We start from the raw sequence: 11,744 nt of genomic DNA, 5'->3' as shown, positions 1-11,744 counted from the left end.
ATATCCATTTTGTTCAACGTAGTTGAAAGTTCTGGAATTTACAGCCCACAGTGCAAGGGTTATAAGTTTTGCCCTGGGGGCATATAAGTTTTATATAGAAAGTTGTTGCATATGATTTATAGAATAGATTTTAGTCTTCCTCAAATCCAATTTTTACATTTTTAAAAACTAAATGTTGACTTAAGATTAAATTAAAATGCACTGTGATAATGCTAAATCCCAATAAGGCATCTCAGTAGTATCCCAAGAACGACTGAGGGTATTATGTTCAAAAGTTCAGGGCTACTTCTGCTCTTAAAATTTAACAAAATCCAAATAGCGTAAGTGTATCCAAGCTATCAAAGAAAGTAAACATATTTTTTTGTGAATGGTATCAAGTTTTCCATTACAGGTCAACTAGAGGAGTTATGAAACTAAATTAAACATTACTATTTGTGTCCAGATTTTTAAAAGGGTATATGCTGTTAAAAACTTCTGAAAATTTTTCTCCAGCACACAAATAGCAGTCCAAACTATAAAGTCTTAAAAAATGAAAAGATTTAAAGTATTATTATCTTTTTCCCTGAAAAGACTATGTCAACATAAAACGAACAGAAATTAATTAAAAAAAACTTTTTCCACAAAATAAGTTGTTCAAAGAAAAGTAAATAACTCCATTAAACAAAAAATGAGCAAAAGTAAAATCAAATAATCTACCAAGCATGAAAATAGCACAGATCAGCATCGATAAATAAATGAAACCCAAAACGAGCAGAAATTACAATAATTAACTGAGTCAAACTCAAAACGAGCAGAAATTAACATAAGTTGGGCACAAAACCCCTATGCCTACCCAAGGCCAGAATAAAATTTGTACTTAACTGAAAAAAATACAAATGAAAGTGCATTGTCAGTTTAATATACATATACTGATATTTAGTAATCGAAATGTTAATATTATTTGATTTATTAAAGTTATAAAAGTAAAAACATTTATATTTTTACAGTAAAGTGCAAATTTTGTTCTGGCCTTGGGAAGGCTTAGGGGTTTTGTGCCCAACTTATGTTAATTTCTGCTCGTTTTGGGTTTCATTTATTTATCAATGCTGATTTGTGGTAGTTTCACGCTTGGTAGATTATTTGATTTTGTTTTTGTTCATTTTTTGTTTAATGGAGTTCTTTACTTTTCTTTGAAAAACTTATTTTGTGGAAAGTTTTTTTTAATTAATCATGGAAAAAAAGTGATTTTCTCTTTTGTTCCAGCCAATATGTTTCCCTTGTTGTTAAGGCCAAGGAACTGTAAGTTTCCTGAATAGATTTTTCGGCCAATTACAATGATGAACTTATTGTTTCGATTTGGCTCAATTTTGTAGGGGTTTCTGGCTATTTTTTTGGTCACCATGGGTCGTGTTGTTATTCACTAGATTACAGCTCCCATTGCGACCAGTTCTTTTAAGGTGGTTAAATTTTTTCCCTTCAAGAACGTGCTCTTTTTGGGGGTCATTTAAATCTTTTTTTTCGAAAATTAAACAAATTTCAAATTAGGAAAGGTAAAAAATTGAGTTTACGAGTTTGATTTTTACGCTAGCAGTAAAAAAAAGCAAAAAAGAAGACATATCGATATTACCCATACGAAAAAATGTTTTCCATGTTTTTCAAGCCGGGAAACTGTAAGAGTTTTCGGCTATGACGATTCTAATTGTGTAATTTTATTACGATCTGGTTTCTGGCTATTTGTTAAATTTGCCCATATATTTGTTTTCGGAATAACATCTGTTTTGTAACTTTTCGTCGCTGTGGCCTCTGGTTCGTTATTTACTTTGTTGCAGTTACCGCTGCAACTATCGTACCAACATATTGACTGACGAATTCAGTCGCTTCAAACTGGCCTTAATAAAAGTTTCAGAAACTCATATTCAGGGGTAATGAATATGAAATTAGGCAATACAGAATTTATTTACTCAGGTAAAGGATAAGAAATTTATTTTACTCGGGTAAATTGGCAGGGAGTAGGGCTCATAGATTAATAAGAAAGGTGCTAATTCTTTTCGGTTGAGAAGGTATTAACAATAGAATGTTATTGGCTCCTGTAATAACCAAGAAGTGCCGGGTATCATTCATGGTAGTATATGTCCCTGTTTAACCAACTATTGGAAATAGTAGTGACTCAGATAAATTTTACTTACGGCTACAGCAACAAATAGACAAGGTCCTGGTAGAAATATGGTAATTTTATTTGGAGATTTTAATGCCAAGGTGGGTGGAATTGGGGATAGATAGTATCCTAGCCTAGGTGAATTTGGTGTAGGAGAAAAAAGCCGCAATGGTTACAGACTGCGGCAGTTTTGTATGTATAACAATCTATTACTACTACTACTAACAACTCACCGCAGCACCAAGCCGTCTGAGAACAACACAGCTACGCACGCTCCTCCTCCACCCCAATCTATTCAAAGCCTCCCATTTTACACCCTCCCACGAAGTTCCGATTTCCTTTAAATATTTATTTATGACGTCCTCCCACCCCAGACGAGGACGACCTGCTTTCCGTCTATCCCTAGACGGTTGGCCGAAAAGAACAATCTTCAGCAATCTGTCATCCTTAATCCGCACAACGTGCCCTAGCCACCTCAGTCTTTCTTTAATTATAGCCCTAGAGAGCAGTATTGAACCACATTTTTCTTATAGCCTACTGTTTGAAATACGGTCAGTCAGCCGGGTACCCAGAACAATCCTTAAGCAATTTTTCTGGAAAACATCTAGCAAATCTTCATCCGCTTTTCTGCAGGTCCATGCTTCAAATCCATATTTGACCACTGTCATCGCTGTAGCTTCTAATATTCTAATCTTGGTTTGCAGACTTATCTTCCTATTCTTCAAAACTTTTTTAACTGTGAAAAAACACCCTGTGCCTTGGCTGTTCTACTTTTAATATCTTCACTACTCCCACCATCTTTACTAATAATACTACCAAGTACCTATTCTAGCACCCTGAACTCACAAAACCTCTAAAACTTCATTCATTTTGATTCATTCAATTCATTCAAAACATGCTCATTTGATTGGAAATTAAAGGGCTAGTGCCCTTTTTAATAGTCGAAAGTGATTGGAGTGTAACTAGCCCTCTTCCCCCCCCCACGCTCATCATTTCCCCAAACACATCCAATCAAAATTTTCAGATAGCCATTTTGTTTAGCGTAGTTGATTTCCACATAGAAAATATATTTTTGAGAAGAACACTCCCCCACAACCCTCAGGACAAGGGTTTTATGTTATACCCTGGGGGCATATAAGGTTTTTATAGAAGGCGTTGTCGTAGAAACTTCAAAACAGGCTCATTCGATTGGAAATTAAAAGGCTAGTACCATTTTTAATAGTCGAAAGTGATTGGAGGGCAACTAGCCCCCCCCCCCCCACGCCCATCATTTCCCCAAACACATCCAATCAAAATTTTGAGATAGCCATTTTGTTCAGCGTAGGAGATTTCCAGATAGAAAATACGTTTTTGAGGAAGACAATCTCCCACAACCCTCAGGGCAAGGGTTTTAAGTTATGCCCTGGGGGCATATAAGGTTTTTATAGAAGGCGTTGTCATAGAAACTTCAAAAAAGGCTCATTCGATTGGAAATTCAAAGAGATATTGCCCTTTTTAATAGTAGAAAGTGATTAGGGGGCAACCAGGCCCCCCCCCCCACCCCATCATTCCCCTAACACATTCAATCAAAATTTTGAGATAGCCATTTTGTTCAGCGTAGTTGATTTTCAGATAGAAAACATGTTTTTGAGGAGGATAATCCCCCACAACCCTCAGGGCACGGGTTTTAAATTATGCCCTGGGGGCATATAAGGTTTTTATAGAAGGCTTTGTCATAGAAACTTCAAAAAAGGCTCATTCGATTGGAAATTCCGAGGGCTAGTGCCCTTTGTAATAGTCGAAAGTGATTTGAGGGCAACTACCCCCCCTCTCACACCCCCCTTTCCCCCCCAACACATCCAATCAAAATTTTAAGACAGGCATTTTATTAAATGTAGTTTTAAGTTCTGGAAATTAGGTCTTTGAGGATTACAACTCCCCCAAGGGTTTTAATTTAAGGATTCTTCGAATCTTTCATATTATTTCTTATGGAAGGGATGCTCGTCTAAACTTTAGAGAGGGCTCATTTGATTGAAAATTGAAAGTTCTTGTTCACTTTTTAAGAGTCAAAAGAGATTGAAGGGCAACTAGCCCCTCTCCCTCCTCCACTCCCTAAATGCATACGATAAAAATTTTGAGATAGACATTTTGTTAAAATAGTTCAAAGTTCTGATAACAAAAAACTCCGGTGTCGACACAGCCCACCAGGGCCCAGGGGTAGGCGTTGTAAGTTATGCCCTGGGGCATAACTTATTAAGGGGGGTTTACAACTTATGGGGAGGGGTTTTGTATGGGAAGAACACATAGGATATCTATTATAATTATCCAATTATAAGGTTAAAATACATACTCTGTGATAGATGTAAAATTGCTTTGGCACACAAAATCCTATTAAGGTCAATTCCAAACAGTCGTGATCCCTTTGTGTCAGCAAGTGAAATGGTCTAAACTCCCTTATTGGAGCAATTTTTTTCAATCCATTCATAATGTCAATCGCTGTCTACAAGTTATGCAAGCTGTCTATTGTTCATATATAAGGTTTTTATCAAAGAGGTAATCGTATAGACTTTGAAAAAATCCTCATTCGATTTAAATTGAAAGTTCTAGATCCGTTTTTTGAAGTCAAGAATAATCGGACAGTGAGCCACCCCCCCTCATGCCATAAAAACTTGAAACTTTTTGCAATCAAAAACGAAAAAAAATTAATTTAAAAAAAAAAACTTTCAGAAAAATAAGTTTTTCAAGGAAAAGTAAAGGCCATTTAAACTTAAGCTCAGGAGATACAAATACCTCTTAAAATTCAAACTCAAAACGACCAGAAATTACTATTAAAGAATAAATAAAACCCAAAATGAATAAAATTAAATAAACTATCATAGTAAAAAACATACAACAAGTAATAATATAAATGAATAAATAGATCTTAAAGCGAGTAATGCTTAGATTGAATATGAAAATCAAGCTTAAAACGAAAAAAAATATTTTGCTATTAAAGTTTAAGTGAAACTTAAAACGAACAGAAATTAAATAAACAATCAATGTGAACAAACATACAATATATATTAATGTAAATGAATAAATAAATCTTAAAACGAGTGAAACTTAAATAGAATATGAAACTTAAATAAAATAGAAACTTAAATAATTAAATAGAAACTTAAAAATAATAATTCAAATAAATAGTTTTAATCAAGTAAAAATAACTACAAACAAGAGTTTGGTTATCGTCTCACTGCAGAAGCCTAAAACCTACTGCGTTATTGGCGCTTTACTGAAAACGAATTATATTACAAATGTTTTCTTTTGTACTTAATATTGAAAATAAATATTAAAATTACAGTAAAATTTTGAACTGATGAACTTTTAGCAATTAATATCATTATGCATCAAATATTCAGTTTAATTTATTAGTTCTTTTCAAGATTGGTCAAGACAAATATAGTTTCACTACAAGCAAAATTAGGATACTGCCCCCTTCTTTAACTGTAAAAACCTAAAGCTTTCTGCGTCATTGGTGCTTCACTGAAAATGAATTACTCGTATATTACAGATTTATTATTTTCCAGTTCTTACAGCATTGAAAATGAAAATCAAAAATTACAGTGAAAAAAAATCTTGAATTGAAGGATCTTTCAACAATTAATATCATTATATATCTAATATTCAGTTTGATTTTGTTTATACTTTCCAAGACTGTTCAAGACTCATATAGTTTTGCTATTATTTTTTTTAACTCTGCCATTTTTTGTAACTAATCGTGTTAGTTTAATATGAAAACATTCTATGGCTTCTAGGAATTTCTATTTGAGCAGAAAACTGCACCTCAAACTTTGTGGAACATGTATTTTCTTGCATGAAACACCAAAATATAATAAAATGTCAAGTTTCGGAGTGTTCCACCACTCGCAAGCAAGTGCCATTGGTATTTTTGAATCCACATGGTCAATTTAGGGGGTGGAGGATAGGTTAATTCTCGTAGAAGCCCCATTCCTTCGTGGTATGGTTCACATTTTCAACACCTGGCGTCCGGACTATCATATAATCTACCAAGGATACAAATACCCCAAATCAGTATCAATAAATAAATGAAACCTAAAACGAACAAAAATTAAAATAAATATTAGATTCAAACTCAAAACGAGCATAAATTAATGTGAGAAGGCTTCTAAACCCTTATGCTTTCTAAAAGCCAGAATATAATTTGTACTTCACTGAAAAAAATTCAAAAGAATTTACTGAAAAAAGTGCATTGTCAATTTAATATACATATGCTGATATTTATTCCTTAAGATATCAATTAATTTTTGATTTCTTAAAGTTATAAAAATGAAATATTTCAAAGAATTGTTTTCAGTAAAGCGCCAGTGACGCAGTAGGTTTTAGGCTTCTGCATTGAGACGATACCCAAACTCTTGTTTGTAGTTATTTTTATTCGATTTGCTTATTCAATTTAAGTTTCACTCGTTTTAAGATTTATTTATTCATTTACATTAATATATATTGTATGTTTGTTCGCATTGATTGTTTATTTAATTTCTGTTCGTTTTAAGTTTCATTTATACTATAATAGCAAAATATTTGTTTTCGTTTGAAGCTTGATTTTCATATTCAATCTAAGCATTACTCGCTTTAAGATTTATTTATTCATTTATATTATTACTTGTTGTATGTTTTTTGCTATGATTTTTTATTTAATTTCTGTTCGTTTTTGTTTCATTTATTCTTTAATAGTAATTTCTGGTCGTTTTGAGTTTGAATTTTAACATGTATTTGTATCTCCTGAGCTTAAGTTTAAAATGGCCTTTGCTTTTCTTAGAAAAACTTATTTTTCGGAAAGTTTTATTTAATTAATACCATACAAGGATAAATCCTTTACTAAAGCTCTTCTATCAACAGAATCAAACGCTTGCTCATAATCTATAAAAATGAGGACCAAAGGTGTTTGAAAACTTAGGCACTTCTCAATTATTAGCCTAAGAGTGAAAATTCGGTCGACACATCCTCTACCTTTTCTAAAACCGCACTGTTCTTCTCTTAAAACATTGTCTACGGCATCTCTCAGTCTATTAAGTATCATATTACTAAGTAATTTACTACCTACAGAGACCAGGCTAATGCCTCGATAGTTACCACACTGACTTTTATCACCTTTCTTATAAAGTGATTTAATTAAGGTTTCCCAAAAATCGATAGGTACTTCCCCTTTTTCGAAATTCATATTCATAATCTTCAGTAACTTATTTCTAACCTCAGAGCCACCATATTTAAGAAACTCATTTACCACCATATCAGGACCTGGAGCCTTATCTTTTTTTTATCGTCTTAGTACTGTCGCTAGTTCTTCCTCATAATAGAAATGTTCCTTTACATCCACGGTATCGCAAACTTATTCCCATTCCTCTATATCTTTTCCTGTAACTCAATCTCGGTCTAGCAAAATCTCAAAATTTTCGGCCCATCTCTCTTTAGTTTTTTCCTTATCGCTCATTGCAGCCCCATTCCTATCTTTAACTGGGCCAAGTCTGGATTGACTACTCCCTCTCAATTTGTTAACATGCCAGCACAATTTTTTACTATTATGCCGTCTAGTTGCATCTTTCAGATCCTCGGCAATTTTATCCATCGCCTCCACTTCACACTTCCTGAGTTCATATTTTAATGCTTTCTTCACTTTATTTGCATAACAATTTAGTTATAACCAATTTACTTTGGTCATAAAATGAGCCATAAATTCACACGGTATTCATATGATGGCAAGACAGCTAACCTTATTGATTATGTTATTGTAAACCGAAGACTGGCAGTATCGATACAACATACTAGGGTATATAGGAGAGTTGTTATAGACGTTAAAATTATATAAAGTTCATACCTTCAGATTCAGCACATCAGAGAATGTAGAGTTTTCAATCTTTTGTCTATGAAAATGTTAAATTTTATTTATTTTGTTCGAAGAAAGACGACGAATGCGCATTGATTTGTTTTTAGTTTTTTTTTCCTTTCCCCTGGAGTGGGTGTATCAAACCAATGGACCTAGATGATCGGAAGTAGGCTGATTCAAAATTAAGAGTTCTAGTGTCCTTTTTAAGTAATCAAAAGATGATAGGGCAACTAGCCCCTTTCCCACGCCCCGACTTCCCCAAAGACATTTGAAAAACATTTTGTGACAGACTTTTTATTCAGCATAGTTGAAAAGTCCAATAGCTCTACGGGGGATATCATGACCCTCTAAAGACCCTGGGAAAATGGATATTCCTAGACATAGTTTTCCACAAAAGAGAGAGGGAGATTTCCCGGGTTCATTTAAAAAACGTTCAGAAATTAAAAAAAAACGTAACGAGCAACATTAAAACTTAAAATAAACAGACTTTATTGGACAAATGTTGGGATGCCTCTCATCAATCCATCGCTTTTTACTCTAAACTTTAACTTTAATGTCCCAATTCTTTAATAATTAATGCTGAAACACAAGGCCCGTTGATTTAGAATAATAATTTTTTTTAAAGATTATTATTATTAGAATTTTTAATTTTTTTTCTTTAATAATCAATGCTGAAACACAAGGCCCGTTGATTTAGAATAATATTTTTTTTAAAGCATTAAAAAACTTTAGCGTAAGCGTGATGGAGGGATTCAGGTATATAATATAAACTCCCCTAACAACTGGAATTTTTCCTATTCATTATAAGTTTTAGTGCTGTTCCTTACTTACAGCTGAAGAAACTCTTTTTTATATTTCATTATTCAAGAAGCCATTTGCTTTAAATTCTAGAAACCGATTCTAGTAGTTTAATGAGTAGTCGTCTGCTTTGTGAAACTAGTGGCTCCTGTCCCATTTTGTTTACTTTTTTTATAATAGTAGTTCTGCTTTATTGAGTTGACTGTGTTTTGAGCAGACCCTGCCCCACCCCGTTATGCTACACATGAAAAATTAAACTTACAAAATTTTTTGTAGGAAAAGAAACATCAAGGTCACATGGAAGCTTCAAATGCCAAATGAACAAGAACCTTTTTGATTTCTTTAAGAAGTCTGATAAAAAGACTGAAAATAGCCTAAACACTCCGTCAGGCAATATTAGTGCTCCGGTTCATGAAGAGAGAGTACCTGTTAGCTGTGTCACCTCTGCTCTAGGAGTTTCAAACTCAGCTGTTACTGAGTCCATCCCCAGACACAAAAAGAGTTCTGGGTCTAAAGATAATGATAGTGCCAGTGATTTACCTAGTTAGTCAGGTGGTTCAGACGATTTTGCGTCTGACTCGTCTGATGTGTCTTAAATATCAGACGTGATAGATTTAGAAACTAAAAGCGCAAAAAGAGTGATAAGAGAAACGGTGGTCAAAAGAGAAAAAAATACCAAAAATCTATTAGTAATAGAAGCAACTCAAAGAAGTTTTACTCTCAAAGTTTTTCCAAAAATGAATGAAGGACCCCCTACTTTGGGACTGGCTAGTCCCAGACCAAATATATCCGAGCAAAGCATACTGCAAGCACTGCCGCAAGGTGCTAAAGGATAGCAAAACCGCTATGCTTCGTAATACTAATAGAGGTCCAGAACCAGAGCATGCGAAAGCCATGAATGCTAGGAAAACCAGGTTTCAGTGTCCGATCCAGCAAGCTTTTTTGAAAGAGTGAACGAGCATAAAAGTTATCTTGACCAGAGTGTAAGGCAGTCATTTGCTTTGTCTGCGTGGGTTGCCAAAGAGAATATTCCTATTTCGGTAATCGACACACTTCCACAAATTCTCAGGTTTCATGTTAAAGACTCTCAAGTCATTAATAATTTGAACTGTGGAAGAACGAAGACCACTGTTTTGATTAAAAAAGTGGGAAGAACTGGGGCTAACGATCTCTCGGAAACACTAAAATATAGAAAGTTTTCCATAATTGTGGACGAGTCCACTGACCAAAGAACAACCAAATTTTTAGTCATAATGGTGCGATTTTTCTCAGTGAGTGATGAAGATGTAGTCGAGTGCTTTTTTTCATACCGGTTGTAACTGATGCCTCTGCAAAAGGACTAAAAAAGCTCATAATGAATGAATTTGACTCAAAAGGGATTCCGTTGAAAAAAAATTGTCGGCTTCACGTTAGACAATGCCAGCGTTATGGTTGGATCAAAGAATGGTCTAGCTACACTTTTGAAACGAGACCTTCCTTGGCTTTCAATTTTTGGGTGTATCTGTCAATCTTTTGCGTTGTGTTCACCGGCTACACTGGAAATTTTACATCAGTCAATTGTCCAATTCAGCCATGATGTATATAATTTCATTGCTTATAGCCCAAAATTAACCAAGAATTTGCGGAGTGTCAAAGGTTTGTTAGTATTGCTGAGCACTGCCTTCTGTATCCCAGTAAAACACGTTGGCTGGCAAAGGAAAACGTAACTGAACGTTTGCTTGAGCAGTGCGGAAGCTTTAATCTTACATTTTCAATCCATGCTGGCTTAGAGCGAACCATACGCTCATGCTCTATGCTGCTCTAAAGAACAATACAGTGGGGTTACATTATGTGTTCCTTGGACACATTTTACCAATAGTGAACAGCCTCAACAAAGAGTTCTAAAGTGAAAAAGTTCGAGTACGTGTCCTTTTGGGAAAGGTCGAAGGAGGAATGAAGGAAATAATGTGTTGCTTTGTAAAAACAGAAAACTTGAGATGCTTGGGACCTTGGAAGGTTGACTTTAAGCACCCAAACAACCTAAAAAAATTATGAGAGAATGAATTTTGGTGCAAAATTTGAATTATTTGCAAAAAAAGTGACGCCAAATTAGATGATAGAGTTCGCAACAAATGTGTTTGGCTCTACCAAATGCTTTGTGAGCAGATCCGACTACGAATTAGCGATCAAGACGATATTTTATATCAGCTAAAGTGTTTGGGCCTTACTGTTGCAGTTTCTGGCTCTGTCTCATCAAGTAATGGATTGTATGATCACTTCTCGCAGACAATAGATCTGGAAGTAGAAGCTTTAAACAAGGAATGGTGGCTCATTCCACATGAGGAGAACTGATATAACTGCATGCACAAAATAACAGCGATCCTGTTTTATTCTGGAACTTCCTTGGGAAGTGCAAGAATGGAGCGGGTAATTTTATGTTCCCAGTAGTGACGCCAATGATGAAGTTTCTTATGGCATTTCCACATTCGTAAGCATTAGCTGAGAGACAGTTTTCCTTGCTGAAGTTAATTAAATCACCTTTGAGAAAAAGAATGGAAGAAGAAACACTTTCTTCATTAATGCATGTAAATCGATATGTCAAAGATCCCTAAAATGGTAAATTCCTCATGCTCTTGTGGATTCTTCAAAAAAGTGGAAACAGGATATACAAGACCAAGATGTGACAACAATTTAAAATTTGTGAGAACCTGCCTTTGTAGTATCTTATTGTAGTTTTTAGCCTATGATATTTTTAAATGAATGAATACATAATTGAAAACTATGTTGTTTGACAGTGACATAGATCCAATTCAGGAGCCCAAGCTCTCTTATAGCTTAAGAAATAGAATGAACAACCGTTACCAATAAACAAAAACGTATTGGGAGAAAGAGATTTTCTCTGGATCTTTTTTATTAAAGAAGTAATATAACATTTTCGAAATTTGGGAAGGGTGGGACAACCTTTTAAGTCAT

At 34.4% G+C, this 11,744-nt stretch overlaps 1 pseudogene; it reads left to right on the top strand.

The window, feature by feature from the left end:
- The first annotated feature begins 2,202 nt into the window (after positions 1 to 2,202).
- Positions 2,203 to 11,123, top strand: LOC148942337 (uncharacterized; annotated as a pseudogene).
- The last annotated feature ends 621 nt before the right edge of the window (positions 11,124 to 11,744 follow it).

Source organism: Artemia sp. Qi Xiang Cuo, chromosome 17 (genome assembly GCF_049724085.1).
Source record: "Artemia sp. Qi Xiang Cuo chromosome 17, ASM4972408v1, whole genome shotgun sequence".
Taxonomy (NCBI): domain Eukaryota; kingdom Metazoa; phylum Arthropoda; class Branchiopoda; order Anostraca; family Artemiidae; genus Artemia; species Artemia sp. Qi Xiang Cuo.
This window is presented reverse-complemented; position numbering and strand designations above follow the sequence as displayed.